The 12,120-nt window shown below is 40.3% G+C and overlaps 1 protein-coding gene across 1 annotated transcript in view; it reads left to right on the top strand.

Moving 5' to 3' along the window:
• Positions 1-1,761: 1,761 nt before the first annotated feature.
• LOC108710367 (beta-1,3-galactosyltransferase 2) overlaps positions 1,762-12,120 on the top strand; it is a 44,418-nt gene continuing 34,059 nt past the window's right edge. The window contains exon 1 of the mRNA XM_041587240.1: positions 1,762-2,001. The gene's annotated coding sequence lies outside the window, so the exon portion shown is untranslated. The remainder of the gene's footprint in view (positions 2,002-12,120) is intronic.

The raw sequence follows: 12,120 nt of genomic DNA, 5'->3' as shown, positions 1-12,120 counted from the left end.
ATCAACCAGGAAAAAACAGGGTCTATCACCACATATTCTCCATATCTAACATGGATAGGAAACAAACAATTCCCAATAGGCGTACGAAATCCAATACTTCTTCAGTGGCGCAATAATGGACTTCATAATCTTAACAATTTACTAGATGATAATCACTCAATAATCACCCAAACAAAACTCATGGAACAAAACCTGTTTACAATACCACAAATATTCCTGAGACTACAACTTATCCATTTTGCTACCCACACAACTACTCAATTATCAAACAGAGACAAAGATAACCCATTAACTAAAATATGGAAAAACACTAAAACTCTCCAAATACTGCATAATTCTTATTTAACCCCAATCAGAAAATGGGAAATCTCTCCTCAGATAACTGTCTAAGATGCTGCTCCCCCAGAGCCGATTTAATACACAACCTTTGGTTATGCTCAAAACTTTTTGGCAAGAGGTAGTCGCATATGGTGGACAGATGGCTGGGAAACCCATCCAAATACAAATTGAATGGGCATTATTCAGCAATACCACAAATTACACCCAACTATCAAAACCAGAGAAAAATATGATCAGTAGACTAGCAGCAGTAGCAACATGGCAACATGAACAAGAAAGACTGGACTTCGCACCCCCCACGAGTCATCAAATAAACAGACGATTGGCCACACGCCCATTAAGTCCTACATAGGGTCATAAACTTAATTTTGAGCTGTAAACTTCATAACGTTTTGGAAAACCATTGTTGAAAACTGTTGAAAAAACTGTACTGATTATTATGTAATATAAAAAATAAATAAAAACAAGTTGGGAAAAAAAATCCGTTTTTTGTACAGAACATATCAGTAATAGAAAAGAAAGTACCCATTCTGCACTGAAATCGGTTTCTCAAAAGAGCAAACAGATTTGAAAATCTGACATGGGGTTAGACATATTTACAGTTTCCCAGCTGCCCCGAGTCAAATGACTTGTGCTCTGATAAACTTCAATCACTCTTTACTGCTGTACTGCAAGTTGGAGTGATATCACCCCCTCCCTTCCCCCCCAGCAGCCTAACAACAGAACAATGGGAAGGTAACCAGATAACAGTTCCCTAACATAAGATAACAGCAGCCTGGTAGATCTAAGAACAGCACTCAATAGTAAAATCCAGGTCCCACAGAGACACATTCAGTTACATTGAGTAGGAGAAACAACAGCCTGCCAGAAAGCAGTTCCATCCTAAAGTGCTGGCTCTTTCTGAAAGCACATGACCAGGCAAAATGACCTGAGATGCACCTACACACCAATATTACAACTAAAAAATACACTGATGGGGCTGGGAATGAAATATTGTAGAGTGAATTATTTGCAGTGTAAACAGTGTAATTTAGAAATAAAAATGACAAAATAAAAAATCATAACAGAATCTCTTTAAGGTGGCCATACATGGGCAGATTTAAGCAGCCAATTTGACTCCTTATCTGCCAGTGCATGGGGCATTCCAATGGGCCTCCCCAACCAATATCTGGCCAAAAATTGGCCAGATATCGATTGATTCTGCCTATGACTAAGTGCTGGGTAAGCATGAAACGCGTCAGGCGTTAGAGGGGTTATCTCTCTTTTTTACTTATTAGCATGCCTTGGAGAAATTATTGAGTATTTGGTTATACCTCTGTTTGGTCACTAGAGGTCTCCGGCATGCTTACAATTAATGTTTACTGTTCTCTACTTCCAATTTGACTCTAATAGATATCGATTGAGACACCTTTATACATGATATAATTGTACAGTGCTGCATATACTTGTAACACCTGTATAATTAAAGTTTGATATACATACAAACATACATAAACCTGCCCCAAGGATGGGTGGTTCTTACTTGGTTTCCACTGAGTATAAACAGATCGCTGGGACTGCTGGGCAGGCGACTGTTCGTTGTATGGGGGATCTCTAAGTGCAGCTACACAACGACAACGGAGGTTCAAAGCAGAAGGAGTTTAAATGAGCATCTGATTTACTGTAAGTATATTTGGCCACTTCTATTCTGTAGCTGAAATAAAAGGGATGGTTCACCTTTAAGTTAACTGTTAGTGTGTTATATAATGACCAGTTCTAAGCAACTTTTCAATTGGTCTTCGTTATTTATTTTTTTACAGTTTTTCTTCTGATTCTTTCCAGCTTTCAAACAGGGGGTCACCGACCCCATCTAAAAAACAAATGCATTGTTATTGTTACCTTTTATTACTTATCTTTCTATTCAGGCCTCTCCCATTCATATTCCAGTCTCTTGTTCAAAATCAATACATGGTTTCATTTGGACCCTAGCATCCAGATCACTGAAACTGCAAACTGGAGAGCTGCTAAAAAACTCAAAAACCACAATTAATGAAAACGAATTGCAAACTGTCTCAGAATATCCCTCTCTACATCATGCTAAAAGTTAACTCAAAGGCATATTTTTCAAGCATATTCAGTGCACTCATTATTCGGATTAACTTGAAGGGCTACTGATTAGCCACCTTAGTCTCTCTGCTGTTCAACTGTAAATTGTAAAGTTGTAAAGTCAATTGCAAAGTTTCTGAAACAGTTAACATTGTCATTTTGGGTGAAAACGTGTCTATTTTCACTTGCTAAAAAGCCATCAAACCCGTTTTAATGTATCTGCCAGTATAAACACTCCAGGGAGAGAATTCCACATGTATATTAATCAAGCAGCATTCAAATACATTAAATAACCCTATGAAAAGCCTTTCCCGGTTAATGAATTGCAGAGGTGATGTATTACACCCCTGACAGTATAAGGACATTGAGATATTATAAAAAATGCCTTCCCCTTTAACGGCAGAGACACGCGCTCAGATTCAAGGAGATTTAGTTGCCCAGCGATAAATCACCTCTACTTCCGGGTGACTAATCTCCCCCCAAACTGCCTCCCGCCGGCTAGAATCGAAATCGCCGGCGCAACGGCACTCAGAGCGATTCGTTTTCTGAAGTCGCCTGAAGTTTCCTCGTGAGGTGACTTGGGGCGACTTTGCAAAACAAAGAGCACCAATTTCCATCCTGCCGGCGATTTACATTCTAGCCGGCGGGAGGCAGTCCGGGGAGATTAGTCGTCCGGAAGAAGACGAAAATTTGTCGCTGGGCGACTAAACTCCCAGAATCTGAGCGTGTGTCTCAGCCCTAAACAAAACAGAGATTGTCTATCCATATATTGCAATATATTCAAGCTGGCCAACTGCGTCACTGTCATCCTTGGTCAATCCTACACTTAACAAAACTCCACATAGACGGCACTTCTGGACTATTTAAATAGCAGCTTGCTGGACAAAACCTAACGTGTTTCAGGATCAGATCCCTTAAAGGACAAGTAAACCTTTAAAATAAGTGAATGTAAAATTGATGAGGGGGCTATTCTAAGAAGTTTTGCAATGTATAATCATTATTATTTTGTTTTTATTCCAAGATATTAAGGGATACATGTACTGTTAATATGAATGGATTTTGCTACAGCAGCGCCACCTGCTGGTCAGTTTCTGACCAGTCTGACCACCAAGTAGTCAAGGAAGTTGTCAGGAGAAAGAGGCTGCTCTGATGTTTTTCTGCTTAGGAAAAATATTAGAACCCTTTCTCAAATCTTTCCTAAGCAGAAAAACATCAGAGCAGCCTCTTTCTTTATCCTGACAACTTCCTTGACTACTTGGTGGTCAGACTGGTCAGAAACAGCAGGTGGCTCTGTTGTAGCAAAATTCATTCATATTAACAGTACCCGTATCTCTTAATATCTTGGAATAAAAACGAAATAAATAATAAATGTATATTGCAAATTTTCTTAGAATAGCTATCTATTTTACATTCACTTATTTTAAAGGTTTACTTGTCCTTTAATCATAGGTTACCATTTCATTGAACACCGCTGTTCTTTTATACACATCGTTCAAGTGAACCCTAGTGGGTAATCAAACAAAATCCATATTTTATTTAAATCATTTAAAACCATCATTGAAAAAGTTAAAAATGATCTCTATCGATTTATTTCAATAAAAACCCAGCCGTACTGCACATAACATATATATATGTATATATATGGAACTAAATGGAGAGGTTTATCATTAAATTGTACTTTTTCTGCTTTTTATGGTGTGATAAAAAAAAACTTTAGGAAGAACGTTCTTCTATTTTTCAATATGGTTTCTCTCTATTATTCTTTCTTTCCTCTATTTCATTTTATCAAATTATTCACTTCTACTCTTTATTTTCTCACTAGTATTCTTTCCTCTATTTCGTTTTATAAAATTATTCACTTATTTTCTTTCAATATATAGTGAATAAAGTACCCCGTCTTGTAAAATATAAGGATATTATAAGTTACCGAGGAGTTTCATGACCATATAAAAACACGAGGCCGAAGGCCGAGTGTTTTTATACAGGTCATGGAACTCCGAGGTAACTTCTAATATCCTCATATTTTACAACTGGGGGCACTTTATTTATTATAATACACAAATTTCAGTGAGTCATGTGACAGAAATGTCATCAGAACTCACCGTTTATAACTGATGACATCACTACTCACCGTTTATAAGGATATAATTTACAGGATATTCATGGCTTTTGTGTATTATACATTATTATAAATGTTTAGATTGGTGCCCAGTTATTACGTGTCTCTATACGGATGACAGGGGTGAGGGAAATAAAGGAGGGGATTTTGCCGCTATATATGGACGGAGGCTTCACGTGGATTAAGCTCAAGTATTTATTACTAGGTCCTTAGCATTGGTAACTAATGTCATGTCTATAGTTGATTTGGAATTCTGGTTTCTAGTTTCAGAATCCACAATGCCTCTCTTAAATTCAATCTATAGACCATGTCACCCCCTGTATGGTGCCGTCTATGTCGAGTTTTGTTATTGGAAACAGTGGGGACACTGGAGACTGAGCACCTGGCAGGGGGAGGAACGAGCAGTGAGCTTGAGCGGTCTCTTCTTTTTTTCGGTTTTTTTTTTTTCGTGTTTTTACTTGTAATCCTACACTTATAGGGATACTGTCATGTGAAAAAATTTTGTTTTCAAAATGAATCAGTTAATAGTTCTGCTCCAGCAGAATTCTGCACTGAAACCCATTTCTCAAAAGAGCAAACAGATTTTTTTATATTCAATTTTGAAATCTGACATGGGGCTAGACATATTGTCAATTTCCCAGCTGCCCCAAGTCATGTGACTTGTGCTCTGATGAACTTCAATCACTCTTTACTCCTGTACTGCAAGTTGGAGTGATATCACCCCCTCCCTTTCCCCCCCCAGCAGCCAAACAAAAGAACAATGTGAAGGTAACCAGATAGCAGCTCCCTAACACAAGATAACAGCTGCCTGGTAGATCTAAGAACAACACTCAATAGTAAAATCCAGGTCCCACTGAGACACATTCAGTTACATTGAGAAGGAAAAACAGCAGCCTGCCAGAAAGCATTTCTCTCCTAAAGTGCAGGCACAAGTCACATGACCAGGGGCAGCTGGGAAATTGACAAAATGTCTAGCCTCATGTCAGATTTCAAAATTGAATATAAAAAAAATCTGTTTGTTCTTTTGAGAAATGGATTTCAGTGCAGAATTCTGCTGGAGCAGCACTATTAACTGATTCATTTTGAAAAAAAATGTTTTTTCCCATGACAGTATCCCTTTAATAAAGCTGGCCATCGACGCAAAGATAGAGTCATACGAAATGAAGTTTCCTATGATTTCCAGACCGTGTGTGGATCGTCCCGACATTTTTCGTACCATGGCGTTTGGTCGTTTAGTCGATTTGACCGGTTAGAAGATTTCTGTCAGATGATTTCTCTGCATTTATTGCCCATCTGACGATATCAATGGGACCTTGTCACTAGAATTTGTGGGACATAACTTACGTACGATTGCTGTCAATATCATCTGATCTTTTACTACTTTATTTAATCTGAACGGTTAGTGGCAGGTCGGAAGATTGGGGCGTCTGTTTGTTTGTCGGATACAAAGGTAAAATCTGCACTATGTCTATGGCCAGCTACTTGTATCTGATTGGGTGGGAGGTTTTCCTCTATCATCCTGCCCAAAGCAAGGACACCACTCACCTGCCCAGCAGAGAGTCAGCAGCTTGGGGGATTTCATTTATTTTACAGAAGCAGCGTCAGTATTAGCCGCTGCTATTTTACTCCCATGAACACCTTGATGTCCTGCTCCTAAAAAAAGAGATGTGGGTCTGAAACTCAAGTTGTGGGAGATGTGGCACTGAGTGTTGTACATTAGCTAAAGTGGTGTTTATTATAAAAGAAAAGCAGACAAAAGCTAAGCTACATAAAGTTTAAAGGAACAGTAACATCTAGAAATTAAAGTGTTTTAAAGAAATGACTAATGTACTGTTGCCCTGGACTGGTACATCCGGTGTGTTTGCTTCAGAAAGATTACTATAGTTTATATAAACAAGCTGCAGTGTAGCCATGGGGGCAGCCATTCGAGCACAGGATACACAGTAGATAACAGATAAGTACTACTATAGTTTATATAAACAAGCTACTGTGTAGCCATGGGGGCAGCCATTCAAGCACAGGATACACAGTAGATAACAGATAAGTACTACTATGGTTTATATAAACAAGCTACTGTGTAGCCATGGGGGCAGCCATTCAAGCACAGGATACACAGTAGATAACAGATAAGTACTACTATAGTTTATATAAACAAGCTACTGTGTAGCCATGGGGGCAGCCATTCAAGCACAGGATACACAGTAGATAACAGATAAGTACTACTATGGTTTATATAAACAAGCTACTGTGTAGCCATGGGGGTAGCCATTCAAGCACAGGATACACAGTAGATAACAGATAAGTACTACAATAGTTTATATAAACAAGCTGCTGTGTAGCCATGGGGGCAGCCATTCAAGCACAGGATACACAGTAGATAACAGATAAGTACTACTATGGTTTATATAAACAAGCTACTGTGTAGCCATGGGGGCAGCCATTCAAGCACAGGATACACAGTAGATAACAGATAAGTACTACAATAGTTTATATAAACAAGCTGCTGTGTAGCCATGGGGGCAGCCATTCGAGCACAGGATACACAGTAGATAACAGATAAGTACTACTATAGTTTATATAAACAAGCTGCAGTGTAGCCATGGGGGCAGCCATTCAAGCACAGGATACACAGTAGATAACAGATAAGTACTACTATAGTTATATAAACAAGCTGCTGTGTAGCCATGGGGGCAGCCATTCAAGCACAGGATACACAGTAGATAACAGATAAGTACTACTATAGTTTATATAAACAAGCTGCTGTGTAGCCATGGGGGCAGCCATTCAAGTACAGGATACACAGTAGATAACAGTAGGCTTCCAATTCTAGCGTGCCGCTTTAATTGGTCGCTAGGCTCAATGGCCCATTTCAAGACAGCCCGGCATTAGAGGACCCCTGGTCTAAAAACTGTTGTTTTTTAGACAGTAATTCTACTTATTTTTCTCTCTAGAACAAATGCTGAGTGCTCTGTTATTCTTCAGCTTTGCTTAGAGGTTAACCACTTAGCTGCACTCTGTACTTCTGTTTCTAGCTACTGATATGCTGTATACTTGGACATATGTAATAGGCCTCCTAAATGAATATGGACTATATTAAATATAAACATATATATATTTACAGAGAGAGTATACAGAGCGCACTCCATTCGCAGCCTGGGTGCCAGTCTAAAAATAATAGAAATCGAAGGCAAATTGAGGGCACACCACGGACATCTTTACAACAGGGTCTGCTTGAAAATCAGTAGAGGTTTATTTAGACCAACGTTTCAGTTCCTCACAGGAACTTTCGTCAGGGAAAAACATATATAACAATATATATATATATATATATATATATATATATATATATATATATATATATATATATATATATATATATATTCATTGAATTGCAGCCCTGGATATATTGCCTGCTCAAGAAGAGAAGCAAGCATGAAGGAAATATCACAACATCACTCAGCAGGGTTTCTGGAGCCTCAGAGAACAGTCTCTGCCAGGAAGCAGCACATGATTTGTGGTATTTAGTTTTTTCTAATTCATCTACAGACTGAGCCACAGCCTGGTTATATATATGTTGCTGACAGAAAGACAGAGAGGAATGGGAATGAGACACAGCCGGATCTGTTTGGGTGAGTTGTCGAGCATTATTGAGCAGTAATTGGGTCTCATGGCTACATAGGCCTGGATTTGTGGAAAGGCCACCAAGGCCCGGGCCAAACCACACCCACATTGGTTCAGAAACACTGGGGATGTGCAAGAGATACAATCGTTTTTTTTAATTTCCCTTGTGCCAATACCAATTTTCCCAAATAAAAAGGAGGGGACGGGGTGATGAATGTCAGCAGGCCTAGGGGGTCCCGATATTCAAATCCGGCCCTTTGGCTTCCTGTTGATGCAAAATGCTCCTCTGTATGTATTCTGCTTGAAAAAAAGCTATTTGTTTTCAATATCACCTCCCTTAAAAGTTTCCTATCGAAAAAACAGATTCCTATAGAATTACTTTTTGATGAAAAATGTATTTTTACATTTTTTATCTGATGAAGCACCTCTATAGGTGCACTTTTCCGGCTCAGCGATGTAAACCCATGGTGGTGTCAATAAAAAAAATGATGGCGGCTGTAACTACAGGGACGCGTTAGATGCATTTCTAAGAACCTGATACAGGTATTACACATTCACCTCCATGAATAGGTGTAACTATTGCCGACACAAGAACAATTGCGGGACAAAAAATTTTTTTGCATGTAGAACAACACATTTTTGACCATGCCCCTTTCTGTGGCCACACCCCCGAATTACCATGTTCATTTTACAAAATTTGGAAGGTTACGAAGGTTTGAAAATATTTCTCCTTATCTAAACTGTTTTTTTGTGTCTCAAAATTGTTACAAAGTATCTTATTTGCACCTGTTCTGTGCTCTCTGCTAAAAGCCAATTAAGTGAGAAACTTTGTTTCTTTTTCTGGCTGTTCAGTGCAGAGAAAATAGGGACTTTCCAGTACAAATGAGGGACTGCAGGTTGAGCTGTCAAAAGAAGGACTGTCCCTCCGAAAAAGGGACAGTTGGGAGGTATGGTTTTGGGCCTTTGGCTGGTCTGTACTTTGGAAACCAGTCAAAGTTTTTTCTTGCCCTAATGTGCCAAGCCTGCGTCTCCAAATGCATGTTGGGTAGTGTTGTTTTTGTTTAACAATTTTCCGACTGCCAAGTTTAATGTAAGACTACAATACCCAGCATGCAATGGGACTGACTTGTGTAAATGTCGGGAGTTGCCAGATTTTGGGCTCTGTACCCAAGTCTCCCGTCACTCTTAAGCGTTCCTCCATTTTCTGGTTACTTTCCTCAATTTCAGACAATTTTGGGGCAAAAATCTGCTGGCCACCAAAATGTCTGACCTGTTTTACCGATATTTATTGAAATTGTATCTGTATTAGGGCCTTATGGGGTCCCTACACCCCCTCTGTTATTACTCCCCTGGTGATGGCCGGATCTATATTTTGCCTCCTGAAAAAATATGTGAAACAGTGAAAATTTAAAAAAGGCTTATTTTCATATATATTCATTTATTTTTAGACTTTTTTTTCACTCCACATATTGTGCTATTTTTTGGGGCTATTTTTGAAGTGCCTCTTGGCTTGTTTTGGGCTGATTTTGAAAATTAGACTTCGCAACCCTGCTCTCCGCAAAGCAGGTTTCACTTGAACAAAAAGGTTGATCACCAAAAGAAGCATATTTGTCCTGAGTCTCTGTCCAGGAGGGAACTATGGGACATGAGTCTGTCCCTCCCACTGCAGGGTGATACAGTGACACAGACAGGAGGGAACTATGGGACATGAGTCTGTCCCTCCCACTGCAGGGTGATACAGTGACACAGACAGGAGGGAACTATGGGACATGAGTCTGTCCCTCCCACTGCAGGGTGATACAGTGACACAGACAGGAGGGAACTATGGGACATGAGTCTGTTCCTCCCACTGCAGGGTGATACAGTGACACAGACAGGAGGGAACTATGGGACATGAGTCTGTCCCTCCCACTGCAGGGTGATACAGTGACACAGACAGGAGGAAACTATGGGACATGAGTCTGTCCCTCCCACTGCAGGGTGATACAGTGACACAGACAGGAGGGAACTATGGGACATGAGTCTGTCCCTCCCACTGCAGGGTGATACAGTGACACAGACAGGAGGGAACTATGGGACATGAGTCTGTCCCTCCCACTGCAGGGTGATACAGTGACACAGACAGGAGGGAACTATGGGACATGAGTCTGACCCTCCCACTGCAGGGTGATACAGTGACACAGACAGGAAGGGAACTATGGGACATGAGTCTGTCCCTCCCACTGCAGGGTGATACAGTTGACACAGACAGGAGGGAAACTATGGGACGTGAGTCTGTCCCTCCACTGCAGGGTGATACAGTGACACAGACAGGAGGGAACTATGGGACATGAGTCTGTCCCTCCCACTGCAGGGTGATACAGTGACACAGACAGGAGGGAACTATGGGACATGAGTCTGTCCCTCCCACTGCAGGGTGATACAGTGACACAGACAGGAGGAAACTATGGGACATGAGTCTGACCCTCCCACTGCAGGATGATACAGTGACACAGACAGGAGGGAACTATGGGACATGAGTCTGTCCCTCCCACTGCAGGGTGATACAGTGACACAGACAGGAGGGAACTATGGGACATAGAGTCTGACCCTCCCACTGCAGGGTGATACAGTGACACAGACAGGAGGGAACTATGGGACATGAGTCTGACCCTCCCACTGCAGGGTGATACAGTGACACAGACAGGAGGGAACTATGGGACGTGAGTCTGTCCCTCCCACTGCAGGGTGATACAGTGACACAGACAGGAGGGAACTATGGGACATGAGTCTGTCCCTCCCACTGCAGGGTGATACAGTGACACAGACAGGAGGGAACTATGGGACGTGAGTCTGTCCCTCCCACTGCAGGGTGATACAGTGACACAGACAGGAGGGAACTATGGGACATGAGTCTGTCCCTCCCACTGCAGGGTGATAATGGAAGTATATACCATATACCATTACTGAGGGATTGACATTAGGCAGCTGCAAGCAGAGTTCTCTGGTATATAAAGTAGATATTCTCTATGGCATTTTGTTCACTAATAACAATATTAATTAGTCTGCTGGGAGAGATTTTTGTCACTAAGAGAGAAGAAGTAACAGAGACGGGATGAAGGTAACACCTTATCTTTCTAATTTATTTCTGTTATTTGGGTTAAACTGATCATTGGGAAGCCGCGCAGGCTGTATGTGCAAGTATCAGGAAAAGTCACATAAATGTGACACTAACGTGGGTTTCCAAGCGTCAGGTTTAGGGTACTGGGGCCAAATATGATAGACGAACATTTACTGAGCACATTATGTTTGTTTCTGAGTCAATATATCATTAATGTAGTAAAGTCGTATTTAGAAGATTTACAAAACCTTGAATTTTCAAGTGCCAGTGTAAACAATCTTTTTATGAACTAATGACAATGAGTCACCTGGAAGTAACCTGATTTGGGGAGGGTTATTTACTAAAATCCGAATTTATCTCATTTGTTTTTTTTCAAGAAAAAAAACCACGACCAAACTCCCATACCCGATTTTAACTAATTTATTACTAAAAAAAAGCCACATTTAATTGGTTCGGGTAAAAACTCCATAAAATCGAGCGTAAACCCGAATCATATTTTTTCCCAAATTGCTCAATTTTTTTTTAATTTGTTTCCAAAAAGCCTGAATTTTTCGGATTTTTGCCCTAAATGGTCAGATATTCAGGCTAATTCCAGCACAGACCACAGAAACTTCCAAATAGAATAGGGACCTCTGCTACTGAATAATACACAACCACAGCAGGTCTGAGATGGCGGATTTTCGGAATTTAGCTTTATGCTGCATCAGGCTTTAATAAATCTCGAAAAATTCAAGTTTTATCATGAAAAGCCAGACTAGGTAAATTCGGTGTTTAGTAAATAACCCCCTAAAGGTTATCTCTCTTTCTTTCTCTCTCTCACTCTCAGACTATATTTTCATTTAACATTAGCAACCTT

This window comes from Xenopus laevis, chromosome 3L (assembly GCF_017654675.1).
Source record: "Xenopus laevis strain J_2021 chromosome 3L, Xenopus_laevis_v10.1, whole genome shotgun sequence".
NCBI lineage: Eukaryota > Metazoa > Chordata > Amphibia > Anura > Pipidae > Xenopus > Xenopus laevis.
This window is presented reverse-complemented; position numbering and strand designations above follow the sequence as displayed.